This window comes from Suricata suricatta, chromosome 3 (assembly GCF_006229205.1).
Source record: "Suricata suricatta isolate VVHF042 chromosome 3, meerkat_22Aug2017_6uvM2_HiC, whole genome shotgun sequence".
In the NCBI taxonomy this organism is placed as follows: domain Eukaryota; kingdom Metazoa; phylum Chordata; class Mammalia; order Carnivora; family Herpestidae; genus Suricata; species Suricata suricatta.
In genome coordinates, this window is record NC_043702.1 from 133639441 (window position 1) to 133652327 (window position 12887).

Here is a 12887-nt window from a genome sequence, read left to right on the forward strand (position 1 = left end):
GCTGTGTAGATGTCATGAGCAAGAACCTGCTACCTCAGAGGTGTGTGGTCCTAGAGAAGGGCACCTCGGTCCTGACCTTCTATGTGCTCCTACTGCTCTTGATGTCACATGTCCGGGACTCTACAGGGATAGAGCTTCAGATTCATTATCTGCTCATCGTGGTGGTATTCCTGTTGATGCTCGTGTTGACCATACAGCTGTGGACTCCTGACACATTTCACCTCTTGCTGATTGAGACTTTCCTGTTTCTGATAATGGGCTCCTGGCTGATACAGGGAGGCTTTATTCTGTACAGACCAGTCACCGGCTACCCATGGCAGGATGATGACATCAGTGACACCATGTTTATCACCACCTTCTTCTGTTGGCATGTGATGATCAATGCTTTGTGTCTGCTGGGCATCTATGGAATCTCTTCCTTGTGGCATCATTGTTACCGTCCCAGCTTGGAGCTGATGGGATCCAAAGAAGCTCCATATCACAAGAGTGCTGGAGGACCTCTCTACAAATTACTGCGGGAAGTGGAACAGTCTGAGAAAGATGACCAGGCTCTTCTCCATTCAAAGAGCTCTTCCTGAGACAGGGCCTACAATGCCTGGCACACTGTTCCCTCATCTTCCTCCTTGTGTGTTCACTCATACATGTGCACTGTAGCCCTTTTGGTCCCCAGTGAAGGTAATGGCCATGAAGAAGAGCAGTTAGTCTCCATCTGCTGGTACATCTCCTGCCATTGAACTTCTTTCTAATTGCTGAGGTAACGAGGAGAGAGGAACTTGAGAAGGAGATGCTGATGGGATTGGTGGGGTGGTAGGGAGAGCACCAGGGGAGTGGGTAAGTGTGGAAGAAAAGCCATGGGGGGCAGAAGATACAATCGAAGGCAGGCCTTCAAAGGGAGGAGAGCAGAGTCTAGCAGTCATGTCACCAGCTACTTCTCCAGGCTTTTACCCGAAAAATAAAGACTTCTCAGAAGTCAAACTGCAATATTGGGTGTTTCTGTTTTCTAAGTTAAGTGACAACACCATGTGGAAACAGATGTGGTACAATTCACTTATCTCCCCTCTTAGAAGTGATAAGAATCTCATGTATAATTTTTAATTTGGGTAGATTCATATCATTTCAAATTTTGCGCATAAACTAAAAACCAGTAATTTTGTATCACAATTTTTCAAGTTTCCTTAAGCCAAATTTTCCTTAAATGTCACCACATGTCTTATTCCTGAATTCTAATCTAGCCAAAGCAAGGTGCTTATAAGGTACTCATTTAACTACCACCTGTCCAACCAGCAATCTAGTGGATCCTAATTTATCATGTACTACTCTCGTGCCTTTGCCAAATAAGGTGTACAATTTAGAAAAAGCCAGTGCCAGTCACATATTTAGTACACAGTTATTTTATACCCAGCGTTAAATCTCCTTGCACTGCTCATCTAATTGGGCTTTGTTATTTTCCCCAGGCTGCTGATACATTCAGCGCTGTCCTATTTTTCATGGGGAAGTTTTGCCTCACTAAGATGGAGAATTTGTCATATCCTAGTTACCCAATTTGCTTTGCATTTTCCAGGATATAACACTGTCCTCTATGTGGTTGATACTTAATGAAGTTTCACTTGCTTTCAGAGCCTGTTTCCTGTGTCTCCTAAATATAATGTTTGACTGCTCTGTGAACTCTCAGAAAGGCATCTACAGTCTAAAGTCCAAATCATCTAAGCAGTGTGTCCACTCACTTCCTGATCTGTGTGTGAAATTAAACACTGACCTATTTGAAAATGTTTCTCCGTATGTTATTGCTTAGTATATCTGCATAAGGTACCCCCTGTTGGCTTTCCAGAGGTTTCTACAACTAAGTCTCCGAAGGGCTAATTTGCCCAAAGATTCATGGCGAACCAGAGGCAGGTTAGAAACTTAAGCTGGCAAGTCTGAAAGTCAAGTCCCTGCTTCTGTCATCTGGGCTCCACTGACCTCTCTGCAGAGGAGGGGTTGACTGGCCCAGATAAGGAAATGAGTAGAAAGTAGGCATGAGGAGACCCACTGTGCATGAGTAGAACAGTGCAATTACCCACCCCCTCCTCCTAGAGTGTATTTGTCTCTACCCCCTTGGCTCCTTGGGGTATGAAGAGGCTAATGGGCCCCTGCACTTCTGGCTGGGGCTTTCATTTCTAGGTACAGGTCAGAGCAAAGCCTGGGACCACATGTTTCTTTGAGTTTCTTTGAGTATTTGTAATCCTTTTTGTTTCTCCTGTTACACCTAGTTCCTGAGTATTTTCCCATTATTTTTTTATTGCCAGTTTTAATATAATCATGGTAAATGATGAAGAAATACAGATAACAACTCTTGGGCTTAACAAGTTACTTGCACCTTAGTTCTAAACTGCTGAGGAAATCTCTAATAATAAATGAATTTATCCTAACATAATACACCATAAAACATACCTTCTGGGCAATATACTAAAATTTACAGAAATTTATTTATTTATTTATATAATTTATTTATTTAGAGAGAGTGAGTGGGGGAGAGGCAGAGAGAGAGGGAGAGAGAGAGAGAATCCCAAGTACCCTCCTTGCTATCAATGTGGAGCCTGACAAGGGGTTCAATCCTGCAAATCGTGAGATCACAACCTGGGCCAAAACTGAGTCTGACACTTAACAGACAGACCCACCCAGGCACTCCAGAAATCTATTTAAATTAAATGTACTCCTAATCAAAAAATTTCCATGCTATTTTAACGGAATTTGGCAAACTCCTTCTAAAAGATATCTGGGAAAGAAACAGAGAGAAGACCCTAGGTGTTCTTTTTTCCTAGAAGAAAAAAAGGAGGAAAAAATTGCCTTACCAGCTATCACAATACATTATAAGTATTCAGTCATTAAATCTGTGGTGTAGGAGCAAACAAGTACCATCGTAGAGCCTTAAATCAACATTGTGTAGTGTAACAGAGTCTCCAGAAACAGAAATACGTAGTGAAAAAATTAAATGCATGTTAAGAATGGGCTCTTCAAAAAAATGTGAGGAATAATTGGCTCTCACTTGGAAAAACAAACAACAATAGCTTAGTTTCTATTTCATTCAACATACATACACAAAGAATAATAGATTAAAAAATAAACATGAGCAAGAAACCCTTAAAAATGTTTTGAAGGGGTTGAAGGAGAGTATTTTATACTAAAAGACATAAAAATTTTTCTGAGAAAAAAAGTGAAAATATTAGCCATTTCATTTAAATTTCCCCTAACTAAAAGACATAAGCAAAATAGATAAAAGGGGTACTGTAAAGAATACTTTCAACTTATGGAACAGAAAAATATAATCTGATGCTCAGAATATACAGAGATGTTCAAACAAAACAGCAACCTAATATAAAAAAAGCAGGCAGAAGATATAAATGATTATGTCTCAGAAAAACAAATGGCTAATAAACATTTTTAAATGGTTAATCAATTTTGAGAAAAAGCAGATTTTTAAAAAGTAGGATCTTTATTTAACGTCAGGTTGCAAGAATTGTCAATAAAGAAATAATACTATCCATTGTTGGAGATGATGTAGGGAAAAAGATGTAGGGAATTACCATACACGGCAGGTGGCAATGTAAATTGGTCTACGTTTCTTTGAAGTCAGTTTGGCAGGGGGTGCCAAAAAGTTCCACAATTTGCTGTCTGCAGTAGGCATCTGTCATGAGTCTATCACCATCTTTGAAAGAGCTTCCCAACATTTGAACAATTTCCACTTTATCAGGCTTGCCTTCCTGCTAGATTTTGATTTTTAATCCCTGGCCTCCCTTGTAGCTGCTAGGGTACAGGCATGTGACCAGTTAGACACACCCACTTAAGACTTCAACTCTCAAGTGAGCAATGCAAGGAAGTTGGCTGTGCATGGGGTTTCTATTCTGTAGAAGACCAGTGGTAAAGACAGGAACCTGCATTCATCATCACACTGGTCTGCCCCATAGTTCTGGGGTCAGTGCCAAAAGCAGCAACCTAAGCCCATTTCAACAGTGCAATTCTGGACATTGGTCCTTCATACTTAAACCTGAATTCTTCTTCTCCAGCCATACTAATGGTTCTGTGAACTAATTTATCTATTTGAATAAATTTCTTCTCTTAAACTAGCCAGAGTAGATTCTTGTTGTGTGTAGCTAAGAACTCTGATACAGTATCTATTCTAGAAATACTTACACATCTATACAAAGAGTCTATACAAGAATGGTCACTAAAGTATTTTTTTCCACCAGAAACTTTAAATAATAAATGTTTATCAGTAGGGAAATGGTTAAATAAATTATGGAGTACTCTTTGGGACTTAAAAAGAATAGGGGAGATCTGTATGTCCTGACAAAAATTGTCTCCAAGATGAGGTGAAAAAAGCTAACTTCAGAAAATAGGGGGGGGGTGTATGATACAGGTTTTGGAGACAATAATATTCTTGTTAACTTCAGAAGGTCTTACTTTTTCTTCTTACACCTACCAAGAACAGTCAGGACCACAAGCAGTCGGGAGAGATGGCATTCTGATGGTGTGGTGACTTGCTTCACTTAACATATTGTACAGAAAACTCTCTATATATTTGAGTACTAATCCAATTGGATTTTAACCTATAACTAATGTGACCATATAGTTTTTCATTCAAACTTGAACCCTTGAAAAAGAAAAGGAAAAATTAATACTTGCATTGAGACAACAGGTAAAAACCAAACCGCCACAGACACATTGGAACTTATGGTTACTCTACCTGTAACCTAAACAAGATATAGTGTTTATCTTCAGTTTGCCTCTCCAAATCTACCTTTCACCTCCATCCTGTTCTCTCTCTCAGGAAACTGCCCTGGTCTGCACCACATCATTGAGCTCCTTAGCCTCTGGCTTCAGGCAACCTTTGGTCAATGATAAGCCCCAACAGGAACGTGGTTTAGAGAGTGAGATTAGGGTTTTTCTTCTTTTTTTTTCTCTGGGGTCACCTCAGGCTGGCAGTACCTTGCCACCATGACACCATCAGTATCTGTTTCCTAGGCTACCATAACAAGTTACCACAAACTAAGTGGCTTAAAAAAGAAATCTATGGTCTCACAGTTTTGGATGCCAGAAGTCCAAAGTCAAGGTGAAGGCAGTGCTGAGTCCTTCTGGAGGCTCTGAAGGGGAATCTGTCCCACATCTCTCCCTCAACTTCTGATGACTGTTGGCAGCCCTTGGCATTCCTTGGCTTATAGATACATCATCCCAACCTCTGCTTCCATCTTTACATTGTCTTCTCCTCTGTGTGCTTCTGTATCTCAAATTGCCTTTAGACTTTCTCTTAAAACCTTACCTGTCATTGGATTTAGACCCTACCCTAAAACCAAGATGATTTCATCTCAAGACCTTTCACTTAATTATGTCCACCAAGACCCTTTTGTCAAATAAGGTCACAGTCACAGGGTCTTGGGGGTTAGGACTTGGAAATATCTTTTTAGGGGCCACCATTCAACCCACTACACTGTTCTTGCATATACCAGAATTTCTCCTGTCTTAGGTCCTTTGGTGCCTAGAGGAAATAACAGCTCCTACTGTTACTCCGATATCTCTTGTGATCTTCTTGCACCCTGCCCACATCTGTATAAGAAGTACCTTTATTAAACCCTTCTTGAACTATCCCAATGTGTGTTCCATCTATTTTCTAGTGGGATCTTGTCTGAAACATCAGTGGAGGAAGTATACAGGAGGCCAGAATCCTTATATACAATTCTCCCCCCACATATTTGGAACAGTGACAAGAGAAAAACTACAACCAAATTTCACAAAAGTGAACACCTAATGAAGGAGACTAATTTCCAAACAAGTGGGTAATACATTGAGGGGATCTTCCAACTTCAATCAAGACAACCAAAGGAAGGGCACCTGGGTGGCTCAGTTAGTTAAGCATCTGACTTAGGATCAGGTCATGATCTCATGGTTCATGGGTTCAAGCCCCATGTCAGGCTCTGTGCTGACAGCAAGGAGCCTGAAGCCTGCTTCAGATTCTGTGTCTCCCTCTCTCTCTGCCCCTCCCCTACTCATGCTCTGTTTCTCTCTGTCTCAATAGTAAATAAACATTAAAAAAAGACATCCAAAGGATTTAATTAATGTATTCAAAAATCCTAAATAGCTGAAGGATATAAAATCAATGTACAGAAATTGGTTGCATTTTTATACACCAATAATGAAGCAACAGAAAGAGAAATGAAGAAACAGATCCCATGTACAATTGCACCAAGAACCATAAAATACCTAGGAATAAACCTAACAAAAGCTGTGAAAGATCTGTATGTGAAAAATCTGTATGCTGAAAACTTATGAAGTAAGTCAAAGAAGACACAAGGAAATGGAAAAACATTCCATGCTCATGGATTAGAAGAACAAATATTGTTAAAATGTCAATGCTACCCAAAGCAATCTACAAATTCAATGCAATCCCAATCAAAATTGCACCAGCATTCTTCTGAAAGTTAGGACAAACAATCCTAAAATTTGTATGGAACCACAAAAGACCTCAAATAGCCAAAGTTTTGTTAAAAAAAAGAAAACCAAAACAGGGGCATCAGAATCCCAGACTTTAGCCTCTACTACAAAGCTGTCATCATCAAGACAGTATGGTATTGGCACAAGAACAGACACAGAGACCAATAGAATAGAATAGAAAACCCAGAATTGGATCCACAAATGTCTGACCAACTAATCTTTGACAAAGCAGGAAAGAGTATCCAATGAAAAAAAGACAGTCTCTTCAGCAAATGGTGCTGGGAGAACTGGACAGCAACATGCGGAAGAATGAAGCTAGACCACTTTCTTATACCATACAGAAAAATAAACTCAAAATGGATGAAAGACCTAAATGTGAGACAGGAAACCATCAAAACCCTAGAGAAGAAAACAAGCAACAACCTCTTTCAGCTCAGCCACAGCAGTTTCTTGCTTGACACATCTCCGAAGGCAAGAGAATAGAAGCAAAAATAAACTATTGGGACCTCATCAAGATAAAAAGCTTCTGCACTGCAAAGGAAACAATCAACAAAACTAAAAGGCAACTAATGGAATGAGAGAAGTTATTTGCGAATGACATATCAGATAAAGGGTTACTATACAGAATCTATAAAGAACTTATCAAACTCAACACATGAAAAATAAATAATCCAATAGAGAAAGGGGTAGAAGACATGAATAGATACTTTTCCATAAAAGGCATACAGATGGCCAACAGACATATGAAAAGATAATCAACATTACTCATCATCAGGGAAATACAAATCAAAACTACACTGAAATACCATCTCACATCAGTCAGAGTGGCTAAAATTAACAACTTAGGAAACAACAGATGTTGGCGAGGAAGTGGATATATGGGAGCCCTCTTGCAATGCTGGTGGGAATGTAAACTGGTGTAGTCATTCTGGAAAACAGTGTGGAGGTTCCTCAAAAAATTAAAAATAGAACTACCCTACAACACAGCAATAGCGCTACTAGGAATTTATCTAAAGGATACAGGAGTGCTGATACATAGGGGGACATGTACCCCAATGTTTATAGCAGCACTTTCAACAGTAGCCAGATTTTGGAAAGAGCCCAAATTCCATCAACTGATGAATAGATAAAGAAGATGTGGTTTATATACACTGAAATCCTACTTGGCAACGAGAAAGAATAAAATCCTGCCATTTGCAACATGGATGGAACTGGAGGGTGTTATGCTAAGTGAAAGAAGTCAGTCAAAAAAAGACAGATATCATATCTTTTCACTCATATGTGGAACTTGAGAAACTTAATGGAGGACCATGGCAGAAGGGAAGGAGAAAAATAGTTTCAAACAGAGAGGGAGGCAAACCATAAGAGACTATTGATTGCAGAGAACAAACTGGGGTTTGATGGGGGTGGGGTTAAGGGAGGGAAGAAGTGGGTGATGGGCATTGAGGAAGGCACTTGTTAGGATGAGCACCAGGTGTTGTATGTAAGCAATGAATAGAGCACACTATATACACTGAATAATAGCTACCTTGACAATAAATTAAAAGGAAAGGAAAGAAAAAGAAAAGAAAAAATCCTAAATAGCTATTATTTTCCAGGTACTATGCAGGGTTAACAATACAATAATGAGAAAAAAAAACAAAGATATACACGATATATTGCAACTTATAGGAGAATTGGGTGGTGTGGTAAGCAGAATTCTAAGATGGTTCCCATGATTCCTACCCCTGGTGTACACATTCTGTATAATCCTCTCCCCTTCAATGGGACCAATGAATATAATGGTTTATCAGTCCCATGATTAGTTACTAACTAGCTGAGTTTGAATTAGTGAAAAGAGGGGCTGTCCTGGATTGTCTGACTTTGTCAGGTGAGGTCTTCATTAATCATCAAGGATATGCTTCTTCTGTTGGCCTAGAAAAAAGCAAGCAGCCATGTTGTGATCTTCCTGTGGGAGTCACATGGCAGGAAACTGTGATCAACCTCCAGACGCTGAGAGCAGTCCTGGCTGACAGCCAGCAAGAAACTAAGAGCTTCAGTCCTAAAACTGCAAAGAGATGAATTTTGCCAATAGCCAGTAAGCTTAAAAGAGGACCCTGAGCCTCAAATGAGAATCACAGCCCCAGCCAACTCCTTCATTTAAGCTTGGTGAGATTCTGAGCAGAGGTCTCAGTTAACCTATATTGAATTCCTGACTTATGGAAACTGTGAGATAATAAGTCTGTTCTGCTTAAACTCCTAAATTTATGTTAATTTTTTTATGCAGCAAGGGAAATCCAATATAGCTGGCATTAGTTTTGGGTCATCCAACACTAGTCACTGAAGAGAAACACTATATCTCATTAAGATTTGTGGCTCCATTTCATCACAATTTCAGACTTCATGCTGTATTATGAAGTTGTAATCATCAAGACAGTATGGAACTGGCACAAAAACAGACACATAGATCAATGTAAAGAACAGAGAATGCAGAAATGGACCCACAAATGTATGGCCAAATAATCTTAGACAAAGCAAGAAAGAATATCCAATGGAAACAAAAAGACAGTCTCTTCAGCAAATGGTGTTTGGAAAACTGGACTGCAGCATGCAGAAAAATGAAACTGGATCACTTTATTATACCATACACAAAAATAAACTCAAAATAGATGGAAGACTTAAACATAAGACAGGAAGTCATTAAAATCCTAGAGGAGAAAACAAGCAACAACCTCTTTGACCTCAGCCACAGCAACTTCTTACATGACATGTCTCTGAAGGCAAAGGAAATAAAAGCAAAATGAACTATTGGGACCTCATCAAGATAAAAAGCTTCTGGGGTGCCTGGGTGGCTCAGTCGGTTAAGCCTCCGACTTAGGCTTAGGTCAGATCTCATGTTCGTGGGTTCGAGCCCCACATCAGGCTCTGTGCTGACAGCTGGCTCAGAGCCTGGAGCCTGCTTCCGGTCCTGTGTCTCCTTCTCTCTCTGACCCTCCCCCTCTCATGCTCTGTCTCTCTCTGTATCAAAAAGAAATAAGACATTAAAAAAAAAGATAAAAAGCTTCTGTACTACAAAGGAAACAATCAACAAAACTAAAAGGCAACCAATGAAATGAGAGAAGATATTTGCAAATGACAGTCAGATAAAGGGTTAGTATCCAAAAGCTATAAAGAACTTATCAAACTCAACATCCCAAAATCAAATAATCCAATGAAGAAATGGGCAAAAGACATGAATAGATACTTTTCCATAGAAGATATCCACTTGGCCAACAGACACACGAAAAAAATGATCAACATCACTCATCATCAGGGAAAGACAAATCAAAACCACAATGAGATATCACCTCACATTGGTCAGAGTGGCTAAAATTAACAACTCAGGCAACAACAGATGTTGGCAATGATGCAGAGAAAGAGAAACCCTCTTGCACTGCTGGTGGGAATGAAAACTAGTGTAGCTGCTCTGGAAAACAGTGTGGAGGTTCCTTAAAAAATTAAATACAATGCCCTACAACACAGCAATTGTACTACTAGGTATTTATCCAAAGGATACATAAGTGCTGATTTAAAGGGGTACAAGAACCCCAATGTTTATTATAGCAGCACTATCAAAAATAGCCAAATTATGGAAAGAGGCCAAATGTCCATCAACTGATCCATCAACTGATGGATAAAGAAGATGTGGTATATATACACAATGGAATACTACTTGGCAATTGAAAAGAATGAAACCTTGCCATTTGCAACAAAGTGGATGGAACTAGAGTGTACTATGCTAAGCGAAATTAGTCAGTCAGAGAAAAACAAATACCATATGACTTAAGTCATGTGGAATTTAAGATACAAAACAGATGAACATAATGGAAGGGAAGCAAAACTAATATAAAAACAGGGAGGGAGACAAAACATAAGGAACTCTTAAATATGGAGAACAAACTTATGGTTGCTGGAGGGGAGAGGGAGATGGTCTAAATGGACAAGGGACACTGAGGGGGACACTTGTTGGGATGAGCACTGGGTGTTATACATAGGCGATGAGTCACTGAATTCTACTGAAATCATTATTTCACTATATGCTAGCTGACTTGAATGTAAATATAAGAGAGAGAGAGAGACTGTTAAAAAATGAATGAACATAGAGGAAGGGAAGCAAAAATAAGATTAAAAACAGAGAAGGAAACAAAGCATAAGAGACTCTTAAATACAGAGAACAAACTGAAGGATGCTGGAAGGGTGTTGGGTTGGGCGATGGGCAAGATGGTGAAGGGGAATTGAGGAAGGAAGGCACTTATTGGGATGAGCACTGGGTGTTATATGTAAGTGATGAAACACTAAATTCTATTCCTGAAATCATTATTACACCATATGTTAACTAACTTGGATTTAAATTTAAAAAAATAAATTAAAACAAACAAACAAACAAACAAACAAAAAACATGGTTTCCATGAATGGAAGATTGTAGCCAAAATGAAGCAGGACTCCCAATGAGAATGATAAGTTTCAGGACCATCAAGTTCCTTTTCTCTCTATCTATAATTAATTATAAGGTAGCCTTTGTGAATTTAGTTTCCTGGGACCTAGAAACACTGGCTTGAACAGGGCACATGAAAATAATTCTAGACTTTGAGACACTAAAAGCAGAGAAGGGAATTGGTTGGGAGAAATCAACTTAACCCTTCAGGTAATTTGTCACATTAATGTTGATGGCCAAGTGTTGAATTTACATGAGCTTCCAGGGTCCTCTTGGAGGCCTGGCAGACAATCAATATATACTAACTGATTTAAAAGATAAATCTAAATCTTATTGGCTTAACACAAAAGAAAGTTATTTTTCCCATACTCATAAGTCTTCTACCTGGTCTTTCAGATGTGACTCCTTTCATCTTGTGACTTTGTCCTTCTCTAGTGCCTCACAGTCCTCTGTATTCAGCCAGCAGATATGGAAAAAGGAAGGGTGAGGAGTAGTAGGAAATTTCTATAGGCCTTGTCATGAAGTGGTGTACATCACTTCCACACACTTTTCACTGGCCCAAATGCAGTCACTGAGTGGCTGGGAAGTGTGGTCCTAGCAACACCCCACATTGTAGGAAGGGAGCAAGAATATTCAGTGGTCAGATAGCTTTATCTCTCACAGGGAATTTTGAGATTTACCATGGAGTTCCAAAATTGCAGAATTAAGATTTCTGAACAAGAGGGAGCAAAGGTTAGCTCCTAATTGGGGCATGCATATTCTGGTTTAGAAGAGAAATGATCTATGGAAAAAAAACCAGACGCAGAGCTCTTGAGTTCTGTCCTTGGCCATGGGTATGAGTTAATAGCACAGTCATAAGGAAAAAAATAGGTATAACAGAGGTAAGGTGAGTATATACTTCTACCTTGCCAAAAGTTTCCAAAAGAAAAATAAATTTGCAGCTGTTGAAATGCAATAGCCAAAAGTACCTGAAATCAATTATATAGACTGTGAAACCTAAGTCATAATTATGCAATGAGGTATAAAGCTCACATTTTAGAAAATTTCTAAGAGGAAAATTATAGGCTGGTGTGCCAAGAGAAATAAAGTATATATATCCTTTCAAACAAAGAAATTAGAATGTTGTTTTCCATCTTCTGTGAGCCTTGTTTTGGTAAATCAATGACAAACCCCAAGACTTGGTAACCCTTACTGGAAATAAGATGAAAGTTTGGCCCATGAACAAATGGGCTATCTCTGACCTTGTGCCTATTTCCATGGACTAACTTCCTCTGTTGTTCTGCTTGAGTTCCCCGTCTCTGGCTGTCTTTCTTCCTGTGGTGTATTCTGCCTTGCAGCAAGGTGAGCTGTAATCATTTGTGTTGATGATGATGATGATGTTCCTCCTAAACAAAAAAAGGTAATTTAAAAGATGCTCTTGGAAGCACCATACTAAAACCCCACAGCTATCAAGAAGTTTATACTATAGTTCTCTAGATCCATTTTTGACCAAATTTCTACCTCCTTCCTGTTCTTTTCACCAAAACTTTAAAATTCACTCAACATGTCATTCCATACTAACTCTGCATAATCCAATATGGCATTCACTAACCACATAGAGGTACTGAGTGCTTGTAATATGGCTTATCTGAACTGAGATGCACTATGAGTATAAAATATACACTGGAGTTGGAAGACTTAGTATGAAATGAGGAACCTAACATACTTTGCTTTTAATTTTTATATTAATTACATGCTGAAATAACATTTAAGATATATTAGGTAAAAATAATCATTAAAGTTAATTTCACCATTTTATGTGTTTAATGTGCTCTTAGAAAATTTAAAATTACATGTCATATTTGATTTCTATGGATGAGAGGTAGTCTAAATAGTTATCTAATGTCTGTATTGTGCGTGTGTAGAGATGTGTGCCTTCGACTAAACTGTAAGCTCATTGAGGGTAAGAACTATGTCATATGCTTTTTT

At 38.9% G+C, this 12887-nt stretch overlaps 1 pseudogene; it reads left to right on the plus strand.

The window, feature by feature from the left end:
• Nucleotides 1–5: 5 nt before the first annotated feature.
• LOC115287098 lies at nt 6–734 on the plus strand (annotated as a pseudogene).
• Nucleotides 735–12887: the final 12153 nt, after the last annotated feature.